Raw genomic sequence first — 11828 nt, 5'->3', positions numbered from 1 at the left:
AACAGCCAAAAAATTTTGAAAAAGAACCAAGTAGAACTTCTAGAAAAAACATAACTGAAATGTAAAACTCATCATATGGGTAAAAAATAATAGATGAAGTTAAAGAAAGACTTAGTAGATTGGAAGATAGGTCAGAAGAAATTAGCCAGGATGATGTCTTTTAGTATTTATAGCTTCAGACAGTATTCTAGGTCTTGTATGGAAGGGATAAATGATAGTAATAGGCTTTTCTGCATTACAAATTGAATGTGGCATTTATGTGTACAATGTCTCCCCGAATGTGTGTAATCCTGGTGAACTTGTAGTGTTAGATGAAAATCTTAACTTTATTTGAGATTAGATTAGAATAGAGTTTGGTTTTAAAATTTTACTGATTGTTTTCCAAGACACCACATATCCAGATTTTACTCATTCCTCCTTTAAGTTTTCCAGTCACTTTATAACTTTCTTACATTTCGTCTACCTTGAATTATAGCTACATGTATTATGTACCTATTTCTTACTAGACTGAGTCAGGAACTCTACTGGTACACTCTTTGGCCTAGCAGGTACTCCAAAACATATCTGTCACTTGAAAGAAGGAAAAACAGAAGGGGGGGGGAAGAGAGAGAGAGAAACAGAGAGAGACAGAGAGAAAGGGAGAGAGAGAGGGAAGAAGGAAACTAAATATGGGGTGACTATGAATGAATTTCTTTAAAGAGGATGTTTCTGGAAGAGGATAAGGAGACTATAAAAACACATTCAGGATTCAAAATTTTGCAAAGAAATGGAAGGTATATAGTTTAAATGAAGTTTGCAGATGCTCCAGGTTGGGAGTGGGTGCAAACACCAAGAAGAATAGTCAGTTAGATGTAAAAGGATCTAAATCAAATAGATGGGTAGAAAGAGTAAAATGACTTTTCACTTTGGAGAAGCGTAAAATTATACATGTGTAGAAAATAATTTAGGAGATGCAAAATTATCTAAGGGTAGGTAAAACCTGCAATGAAATGTAAGCCTGAAAAATAATGACATTAATAATGCTAATAATAATTACCAGTGAGTTACACTTCCTATGTGCTAGGTACTGAGCTGGTCACTTTGTGGACATTATTCCTTGAATACTCACAATCACCCTATGTGTCAGGGATTAGAATCCTTTTTTATTTTTTTTAAATTGAGGAAACCATGGCTCAGAGAGGTAACGTAACTTGCTCAAGCTTGTATAGCTATTAAGAAGCAAAGCCAGGATTCAACCCAAATCTCTGTGGCTCTCAAGCCTGCACTTCCCCCTTCATCACATACTTCCGTCAATATAACTACAGATAGTCACAAATTGGTGACAATCAAGAACAGTTTCCCATTAAAAGTTAATACAATCTGGAGAAATGACTTATGATGTTTAAAAAAGAGAAAGTTCAGACCAAAAACTAAAAATCTCACTTCTGTGACTGACTCAGGAACTACCTCTCAGGAGATGTAGATTCAAATTTGACACAGCAGATAAAATACATTGTAGGAGGAAAGTGTACTGGCATGAGAAAGGCAAAAATGACTTGGTAGGTTAAAAAAAAAAAAACACTTTTAGTGTGGAAATAATTATAAAATAATGGCATAAATAAATTATATCAATTTAAATAAAAAAGAATCCATGAGTCCTTACTGACTAAAATGTTTATGAACAGTGGGGAGGTAAAGCGCTTTATGCCAGCTAGTAAATGTGGAAGCAATGACAGAAACAGAAAGCACCACTTTATAGCCACCATAGTGTCAATGCATTCAGACAAGAATCATCAATGGACGATAAAATAATTGGATCAAAGACTGTTGGGGAACAGAATACTTACACAGTCTCAAAGGATCCTGCACAGATTTCTTATTAATTACAACGGAGAAATTCAGTGGACACCACCTTAACCATACAATCAAACTTAACATCCCCTATAACAGGACAAACAAGCATCATGTATTCCTGATGTGATGTAAGAGAAGAACGCGATACTCCTTATGTATTAAGTGGAACCATATGAAAATGCTGATATTCGACTTGTTTTGGTTTATAAAAATGACAATGTCATTCGATTCAACCTGACAGTATTTCTGTTGTTTAACATGAATTTGACCATGAATAAGCAACCAGAGAAATCCAGATTGAGGGCATTCTGCAAAACAATTGGCCTGGATTCTTAAAACAATGTCAATATCGTGAAAGAGTTAAAAAAAAAAGCTGAGGGACTCTTCTAGATGAAAGGAGACTAAAGAGACATGACAACCAAATACAATTGCTCCTTGTTAAGATCCTGGATTTGGGGATCTCAGCTATACTCAGCTAAAACTCAGCTATAATGAATATTGTTGGGATAAATGGAGAAATCTGAATGTAGACTGTATATTAGATAATAGTATTATATTGTGAAATTTTATGGGTGTGATACTTGTACTGTGCTTATGAAAGAGGGTGTCTTTGCTGTTAGGAGACATATGCTGAAGTATTTGGAGTGAAGGGTTATAATGTCTGCAAATAATTCTCTAAAATGTCAAAGGTTTGGCAAAGAATGAGTGTGTATGTGTATGTATGCATAGGTATCTCACACACACACATACACACACACACACACACAGAAGGCACAAATGCGACAAAATGTTAACAATTGGCCAATTTAGGCGAATGGTATATGGATATTCATTGTACTTTTCTTTCAACCTTCCTGTAGGTTCGAAATTTTTCAAAATAAAACATTGGAGGGAAGAAAAGAGAATTGTCATTATTTTCATTCAGGGTATGAATGCCGGGCTTTTGGGTGCTTTCCTGAATGGAATCTTTTGACTCTACGACCAGCTATGTGGTGACTGGGATAATTTAAAAAAAGACCCAGTTGAAATAGAGATTATGTCCCTACCCAAAGGAAAACGATGAGTTTTCACTTTACTGCTAATGGAACCACTACGCGACGCGCTCGGCGTCGGGGCATTTGTGAATAGGGTCTGGCTTTGCACAGCACAGCTGTCCACTGGCCCCGGAGAGTCCATGAATCCATCTTCCTCTGTGCTTTCAGATAAAGCTCCCTCGGGGATTTAGAGATTTTTAAAAAATGTTGAGTTTTACTTGGATTTTAGAGCTTTTGGGAAATTAAGATTCTGTAGGATGATTGCATAATTGGAGATAGGAAAAAATTCTCTTTACTAAAAATAGAAACAAAGAGTTGGATCTCCAATTTCTTAAATATAAGAGTCGGGTTTTGACTGGAGTGTTGAGGCCTCAGGGCAGGCACTGTGTCCCTCACTGCTATTTGGTCACACCCTGTCCAGGGCCGGGGACCCAGAGGTGGGGAGGAGGGGGTGAAAGGCCTTCTCTCTTTCTCTCCTTAGAATGTCATCTTTCCTGAGCATCTCGTTGTTATTTTAGCTCTAGTTTGCCACTTCTTATGCTAGGCTTCCTGCCAAGATGGTCTTTGTTTTCTCCCTGGCCTTCAGTCAGATTTCCAGTTCTTTGCAAGCGCCTCTTCCCGTCTGCTCTCCCATGGTTCGCTCTTTTCCTTCTGTCTTGTCAGCTTTGCCTTTGTCCTTTTGGCTTTCTGCTGGCTCTTCCTGCCAGCAAGTCTGTACTCTTCCCCCCCTCCATCCCTGATCTCATTTTCAATGTAATTACATTTCTATGGGAGATGGAAATAGATGGATATAGGGGAAAGTCATCCTTTATAACACACACACACACACACACACACACACACACACACACACTCCAAGATGATGGTAAAGTAAGGGATTGTTAATATAAGTAAACGTCTCTTAGCTAGAGTTTCGATTTCTCTAAAAGATTTTAACGGTCCATTTTTAAAGAATCATATTAACAAATTACTGGCTGTGGTGTACAGCAAACAGATCTGGATTGAAAACTAGTTTCATCACTCATGGTGTGAACTTGGGCAAGTTATTTCATCTGTCTGTATCTCTGGGGTTTTGTTTTTTTGAATCTGAGAAATGGGTATGAGGATGGTGCCTTCCTCAAAGGGCTGCTATGAAGATTAAATGAGATGATTCGGTTAAAGGACCTGGCAGAGGACCCCACAGAGGGTAGGCTCTCTGGGAGAGCTTGCTGTTACCGTTAACCCCATTCAGGCCTTTGCTGAAAAGCCCAATCAGACACAAGGTGGTCTCTTTCTCCTTAAGACGCCCATGGCAGCTTTGACACCATTTATTAGGCTGTCCTTTATTGTCTTTTTACCTGCCTTCTTTCTCTCCCATTATTCTCTTTCTCTCTATTCCTTCTTTTATATTTTCTTCATCTTCCCTTTCCTGTTTTCTGTTTTCCCTTTCCACTTTCCCACAAAGACTTAAGAAATATATCCAACATAAAAAGTTAAAATTAATAGTTGAAGAGAAAATAGACAAAGGGAAAATGAGGGTAGAGACATCATAAAGCCAGAGTTAAGAAGAAATGCACACATGCTCACTATGGTTAGGTATAATTGCTAGTTGAGGCTACCATTTTACTGAGCCTCCCGGCAGCCAAAGGAAAGAGGGAGACAAATAAAAAAGGGTAGTGAGGTCTATGAGACTAAGGAAATATATAAAAATTATGGTTCTTTTCCAGAGCACTTTTGTGGATTCTCATGAAAGGAATTCTGAGTGATATAAGCAAATGATGTCTAGCATAATAATGTGTCTACTTTCATAATAGATATGATAAACTTCAGAAAACTGTTTCTTACCGTGTTCTTTAATAGAGGCTGATGATATATAGCTGAAGTTCAATCCAGTAAAAGCATTTTTACAAGGAGCTAAAAGAGCATGCTGTATATATGCAATCCTCCAAGGTCTGGCATGCAGCAAGGATAAATTTTAGAATACGTAGAGGAATAAATAGACTCACGTCCTTCAGGCAATCCTCTACAGATATTGTCTCTGACAACCAGGCTTTTGAAAAGTACGTGAAAGCAGAGTTCAAGGCAAGTTCCTGAGTACGGATGCCCTCTGTCGTCGACGAAGGGCAGAGAGACGTGACTGGATAACCAGTCAGGTACAGAACAAGACCAAGGTTCTTTTTATGACAGTCAAGAGCCAATCAAACATAGCTGCCTGAACAGAACTATCCTGTTTCTGCACGCGGAGGGCTGAGAGATAATCTACAGGCAGGGTCAAAATAGTCCTCGTTTCTGACACTGGAGAGTTCTTTACGGTACATTATTAAATGACAAGAAAAGTTGGATACCATTTTGGGGACAAAGAGCACGAATGGATGCATAAAAAGAAAATACACCAAAATGTTGAGAGAAGCAATTTCTGGGAAGTGGGATTTAGGTTGACGTTTCTCTTTTCTAAGTATTATTCTATAACAAGCAGATGTTACTTTGGTTATAAGAAAAAAAATAAAGCCATGAAAGTTATTTTCAGAGGAAAAGAGCTACCCTGGGCTTCTCTGATACATTGATGAGCAGGTAAATGCAGCCACAGAGTTCCACAGCACAGGTTCTCAGCCCCAGCTGCATTTAAGAATCTCTTTTAGGGATCTTTTATTTAGTTATTAATTTATTTTTAAATTAATTTTATTTATTTATTTTTTTGGTGAGGAAGATTGGCCCTGAGCTAACATCTGTGTCAATCATCCTCTATTATGTATGTGGGACGCCACCACAGCATGGCTTGATGAACAGTGTGTAGGTCTGCACTTGGGATCTGAACCCACGGACCCCGGGCTGCCAAAGTGGAGCGTGCAAACTTAACCATTATGCCACCAGGCCAGCCTTAGGGACCTTTTAAAAGATATTCATGCTCTGGTCTCACCCCAAATCAAATAAATTTAGGATCGTTGAGGGTGGGACCCAGGCATTTACATTTAAAAAATCTCCTAGGTAGTTTCAATGTACAGCTGGATTGAGAGCCACCATGCCACACTATAGAACACACCTGGAATAATTTAACCCTGGACAATTTATCCAAGCAGGCATACTCTTTTCAATGGCCTACATGGCCCTCCGTGATCTGGCCTCTGCTTTCCTCTCCAACATCAGCTCATTCCACAGTCTTATTCAATCAGCTCACAGAACAGTGCCTGGCACATAGTAGGTTCTGAATTTAAAACAAAATAAGACTAGATGAATCCATGGATATGGTTTGCTAACTGTGGCCACATAAAAAATAAACACCATGTTTAAGCAAATTAGTTTTCTATGAATTATTTACCAATTGTATCGCCATCAATTGGTTTTGATGTCTCAATAGACTTTTTGGATATGATTGAGACTTTCTTCACCCTTTCTAGGTGATAATTTTGGTTTTCCAATAGTTGATCTTAATCATTCTTTTTGTAATCATTGGATATGAGGACCATTTATTTGTTAGGTCAATTTTTTAATGCATGACAAAAATGTATGCTCCATGAGGATAGGATCTGTCTTTCTTAACACTATATCTCCTTGACCTAGGAAAGTGCCTGGCTCCTGGTAGGTACCCAATAAATACTTGTGGAATGCATATTCAAGAAGTGAGTAATAATGAAAGCATAATATTAATGTAAAGAAAAGTATTTATCTTCCTATTCCCCATATGATGGGTTAGGGTGTATGGGTGGGGTATGCACATACTCATGCAAAAGTAGTATTAAATTATTTAGACTATTGTTGAACAGAGAGATGACTGAAGAGTTGTAAAATCACACTGAGACATGGTTTGGGAATCCACCTTTTGGTACGTGAAAGGATTGAATGAAGCACAGCTGGTAGCAGTTTGGTCCCCACACAGCCGCCAGAATGATCTTTTAAAACTGCAAGTCAGATCACATTTCTCCTCTATTCAAAACACTCAAAAGACCTTATTTCACACCATATACAAAAATTAACTCAAAATAGTTCAAAGACCTAAATGTAAGAGCTAAAACTATGAAACTCTTAGAAGAAAACATAGGGAAAAGCTTCATGACGTTGGATTTGGCAGTGATATTTTGGATATGACACCAGAAACATAGGGACCAAAAGAAAAAATAGATAAATTGGACTTCATCAAAATTAAAAGCTTTTGTGCATCAAAGGACATTATCAAGAGACAGAAAAGGCAGCTTACAGAATGGAAAAGGCAGCTTACAGAATGGGAGAAAATATTTGCAAATCATATATCTGATAAGGTATCAATATCCAGAATATATAAATAACTGTTACAACTCAATAACAAAAAATCAAACAACCCAATTAAAAAATAGGCAAAGGACTTGAATAGACATTTCTCCAAAGAAGATAGACAAGTGGCAATAAACACATGAAAAGATGCTCAACATCACTAATAGTTAGGGAAATGCAAATCAAAACCACAATGAGGGGCTGGCCTGGCCTGGTAGTGGTTAAGTTTGCGTGCTCCGCTTCAGCAGCCTGGGTTTGTAGATTCGGATCCCAGGCGCAGACCTATGCACCGCTTATCAAGCCATGCTGTGGCAGACATCCCACATACAAAATAGAGGAAGATGGGCACAGATACTAGCCCAGGGCCAATATTCCTCAGCAAAAAGAGGAGGATTGGCAGCACATGTTAGCTTAGGGCTAATCTTCCTCACCAAAAAAAAAAAAAAGCCACAATGAGATACCACTTCACACCCATTAGGATGGCTATTATCAAAAAATCCAGAAAATAACAAGTGGTGAGGATGTGGAGAAATTGGAACCCTTGTGCATTGCTGGTGAGAATGTAAAATGGTGCAGCCACTATGGAAAAGAGTTTGGTGATTCCTCAAAAAAGTGAACATAGAATTACATATTATCCAGCAATTCCATTTCTGGGTAGATAACCAGAAAAGTTGAACACGTGAACTCAAAGAGGTATTTGTACAGCTGCACTCATAGTAGCATTGTTCACAATAGCCAAAAGTTAGAAGCAATCCAAGAGTCCATCAATAGATGAATGGATTAAAAAAAAAGTAGTATATATATATAGACAATGGAATATTATTCAGCCTTACAAAGGAGGGAAATTCTGACACACGCTACAACATAGATGAACCTTGAGAACGTTATGCTGAGCCAAATAAGCCAGTCACAAAAGGACAAACATTGCATGATTCCACTGATATGAGGTGCCTAGAATAGTCAAAATCATAAACACAGAAAGTAGAACAACAGTTGCCCGGGGCTGGAGGGGTAAGAGGGAATGGGGAGTTATTGTTTAATGAGTAGAGAGTTTCAGTTTGTGACGAGGAAAAAGTTCTGGAGATGGACAGCGGTGCTGGTTGAACAACAATGTGAAGGTGCTTAATGCCACTGAACTGTACACTTAAAAATGGTTAAAATGATAAGTTTTATGTTATATTTTACCACAATAAAAAAAATCTTTACAATCATGCTTGGAATAGGTACTGTTATCCTATAACTGGCCCTGTCTGACGGGTGAGGAACCTGAGGCTGAGAGTGCTTAATTGACTTGCCCAAGGTTTCCCAGCCAATGAGTCAAAGAGAGCAAAACAAACGCTCCACTGACTCCCCATTTCAGAATAAAGGTCAGAAATCCTTGCAACATGTCTTTTAAATGACCCTCCATAATCTAGCTCGTGCCCTGGCCAGCCCCTACTTCTCCAATGTCTCCTCCTATACTTTCCCCGTGGTTTGCTTTGCTCCAACCACATATGTCGGGACACTTCCGTCACAGGACATTTACACTTGCTATTCCCTCAGACTGGAATGCTCTTCCCCTCTCCTCTTTTACTAGGGCTCCCTCCTTTACTGCTTTCAGGTTTTCGCTCAACTGTCACCTTCTCAGCCAGGCTTCCCCAACCACCCTATTTAAATTTCAAACCCCTCCTCCACCACGCACACACCTGGCACTCTCCATTGGTCTTCCTGCTTCCTTTGGCTCCCCATCACTTATCTCTATCTGACGCAATTTATCTATATTTTACTTGCTCTTTGCTGTCTGACTCGCTCCATTAGAATCTAATAACACGAAGACTGGGATTTTTGTCTCGTATGTTCTCTGTTTCATTCCCAGTACCTTGAACAGTGCCTGACACATAATGGGTGCCAAATTAATACTTGTTGAATGAATGGATAAATTAAAAAATGAAAATGTTGCAGGCTTATACCCTGAGGAGTTATGACACCTCACTCTGGTGACCTTTGTATTTTCAGTTATCCCTTCACATGTGTATCGACTCTAGTCTCTGCTAGCTTCTCTGTACAAAGAGTCTTGTACGTTTTTGTCTCCCCAAAGTGTCTACGTGATTCGGAACACACAGAAGTTGCATATATGTGTGTGTTTATTATTTGTGAAAATCGAGATTTAGATGCTAAAGGGAACCGGCAGGTCTCTCACTGTGTCCCCATCAAAATGTTTCCCAAATAAACTCCCGTTCTGCTCTTGGGACAAAAATGAAGATGCTTGTTATCTATACATGTAGTCCCACAAGCAAGCACAGATCAAGGGAGACACAGCGTCATTTTGTATGGAGCTCAGCTTCGGTTACTGCTTATCTGGGTAAAGAATGCTGCCTTAAGCTTTGGGCAAAACAGGCTAGATGTCTCTGTTGCTGGACTTCCTGTAACAGTCCAGATTTCTCTTCGTTTCAGAAACCCTCAGTGGCGCTATTGGAAAACTGTTGGTGTTCGTTTCCCCGCCAGTGAGTGGCTCCAACACCAAGAAAAGGCAGATAGTGAAGGAGCTGGGGTCTGGAAGAGACGTGCTCCGTCTGCCAAGGCGTTTTCTTCACATGGCTGGGTTTTTTCCTCTATTTTTTTTAAACACTTGATCAGCAAACTACACAGCGAGTCATTTGTGCCAATAAAATGACAGATTCCTCAAGGCCACAGACTAAGAAGATGAATTATCTACTAGAAATTGGCTTTAGGATAAGTACATATTTTTCTTTCCCTGCTCCTTCCCAAAGTCTCACACACACACACACACGTACACACTTGCACACTCATAAAAATTGGATTTTCCAAAATTTCCCACTTGCCCAAGAAGCAAAGCACAAAGTTCGATGAGGAAAACTGACTCTGCCTCCTTGGTTTGGTGTTTACTGCCAAAGAACAGATTTTCAGGAAGAAAAATCATATTTCCCAAACCATCACCAAAGGAAAAGGAATCAGGCCCCCAGTGTCTGCCTCAGCATCTCCGTGAGGCTGTGTTCAAGTGAGGGGCAGTGGCTAGTGAATGTATAAGCCCCAGGATGCTTTGCTTCCTCTCATGGGGAACATTGTCTGACAGCTATTGACAATTTTTATTTCCACATGACAGACACAGTCCATATGGTCAAAAGAACTTGAACCAAGCCTTATAAAAGCAACGACCTGATGGTTTTACTTGAAAGCATGTTCTGTTCAGCGCAATCTGAGTGGAACCGAGAGTTTAGTGGGCTGTGGTACAAACAACCACACTTACATGCTATTTTAGAAGCAATGCAGCCTTCTCTGAAGGATGACCTGATTTAGTGGTAAGAGAATAGACTGGAATCCAGGAAGTCCAGTGTGAAAAAGGATTCTGAGATATGTATTTCTATGATTCTCTGGGTCTTGATTTTCTTACCTGTAGAATCAGATGTCAATACTCAGTGAATGGAAGTGTTGAAAGGATTAGCATTTTTGAAAGGGTACATGCTGTTTCTTCAGTCCCAGCAACAACTGTTCTCCGTGACTTTCTGCTGGATTTTGAAGAATGTTGGTATGATAATCGCAGGAAAGAAACTCTGCCTCTGGAAACCATATGTTACTGCACGTTCATGGAGCTTCACTCTGATTCCAAATCCAGAAGGACTACCATGTAACTCAAGAGGACATTTAAAACAGTTCCCACATCTTCACTGATCACATTTGAGGTGAAAAATATGAATACCTGAATGAATAAATGCAACGCTTTGTGGAAGTCAGTCTTTAGTTTTGCATGGTGTGGACTTATAAATACTCCATTTCTCTCAGCACTACATAGACTATTCAGTGTAAGGGGGGAGAGAGAGAGAGAGTACGTAATTTTAATTTTGAAGATGCTACATTTTTAGTTCTATTTATAGAGAGGTTTGCTCCTGGGGGCACTATAGCACGATGCGGTCCGGTTGTCCAAGGAATAAAAACATTAATAGGGCCATCCTCCGGTCTTTCCTGCAAACCACTGTCTGTGTGTTCGAGGGAAGGAATCTCAGCTTATACACAAGTGGCGCTATCTTTCCACAGGATATTCAGTGTTTTGAAAATAGGAGGAAACCTCAACAGCTCTGAAGCATATAATTATGCTTTCTTATTACCCAACAGGAATGTTCTCCAGAGTGTTGTGGTGATACTCTTGCAAGTGACTTGGCGGAGGGAAGGGTAGCTGAGGAGGCGGGTGGGAGGCCAGGGAGCAGAGTGGCTGGCCTTCTATTCTACTCATTCTGTCTTTGTCACCTAACAACTCTCACAGATCTGTGGCGTTTCCTCAGATAAACTAGGTAGATTTTTGGTTGTGGGTTCCCAGGCTCCAGTTATCAGTGTAGTAAGTGATTTCAGAGTATTAGGGCAGATTCCACTATCACTGAATCATATACAGACCCAAGGCCAGATGATGACATCAGAAACATATGTGTTAGTCTGGAGGCAGAACTTGGCCTAGGAAACAGAGCCAGATCTCCAGGGGGAGAATCAGGCTTTCGTTCCCCTAGAAAGGACCCCAAGAGATGAGCTTCTTTATCTTTTGCCTCCAGGCAGGAAGTCACCTAAAAAAATCCCCCTTATATGGTTGATGTGCTGTTCTCAAATATTTCTACGAAAGCTCTTTTAGAAAGCTAGGACTTAAGTGCTTCGCAAACAAGGCAAAGCTTCGCGTGTGAGGGATGAACTCCGCAAGCTATAACTCATAATTACTGTGATTTTATAAACCTGGAATTTCCTAACCAAGCTTTA

The sequence above is a fragment of the Diceros bicornis genome, chromosome 23, assembly GCF_020826845.1.
Source record: "Diceros bicornis minor isolate mBicDic1 chromosome 23, mDicBic1.mat.cur, whole genome shotgun sequence".
NCBI classification, from domain to species: domain Eukaryota; kingdom Metazoa; phylum Chordata; class Mammalia; order Perissodactyla; family Rhinocerotidae; genus Diceros; species Diceros bicornis.
This window is presented reverse-complemented; position numbering follows the sequence as displayed.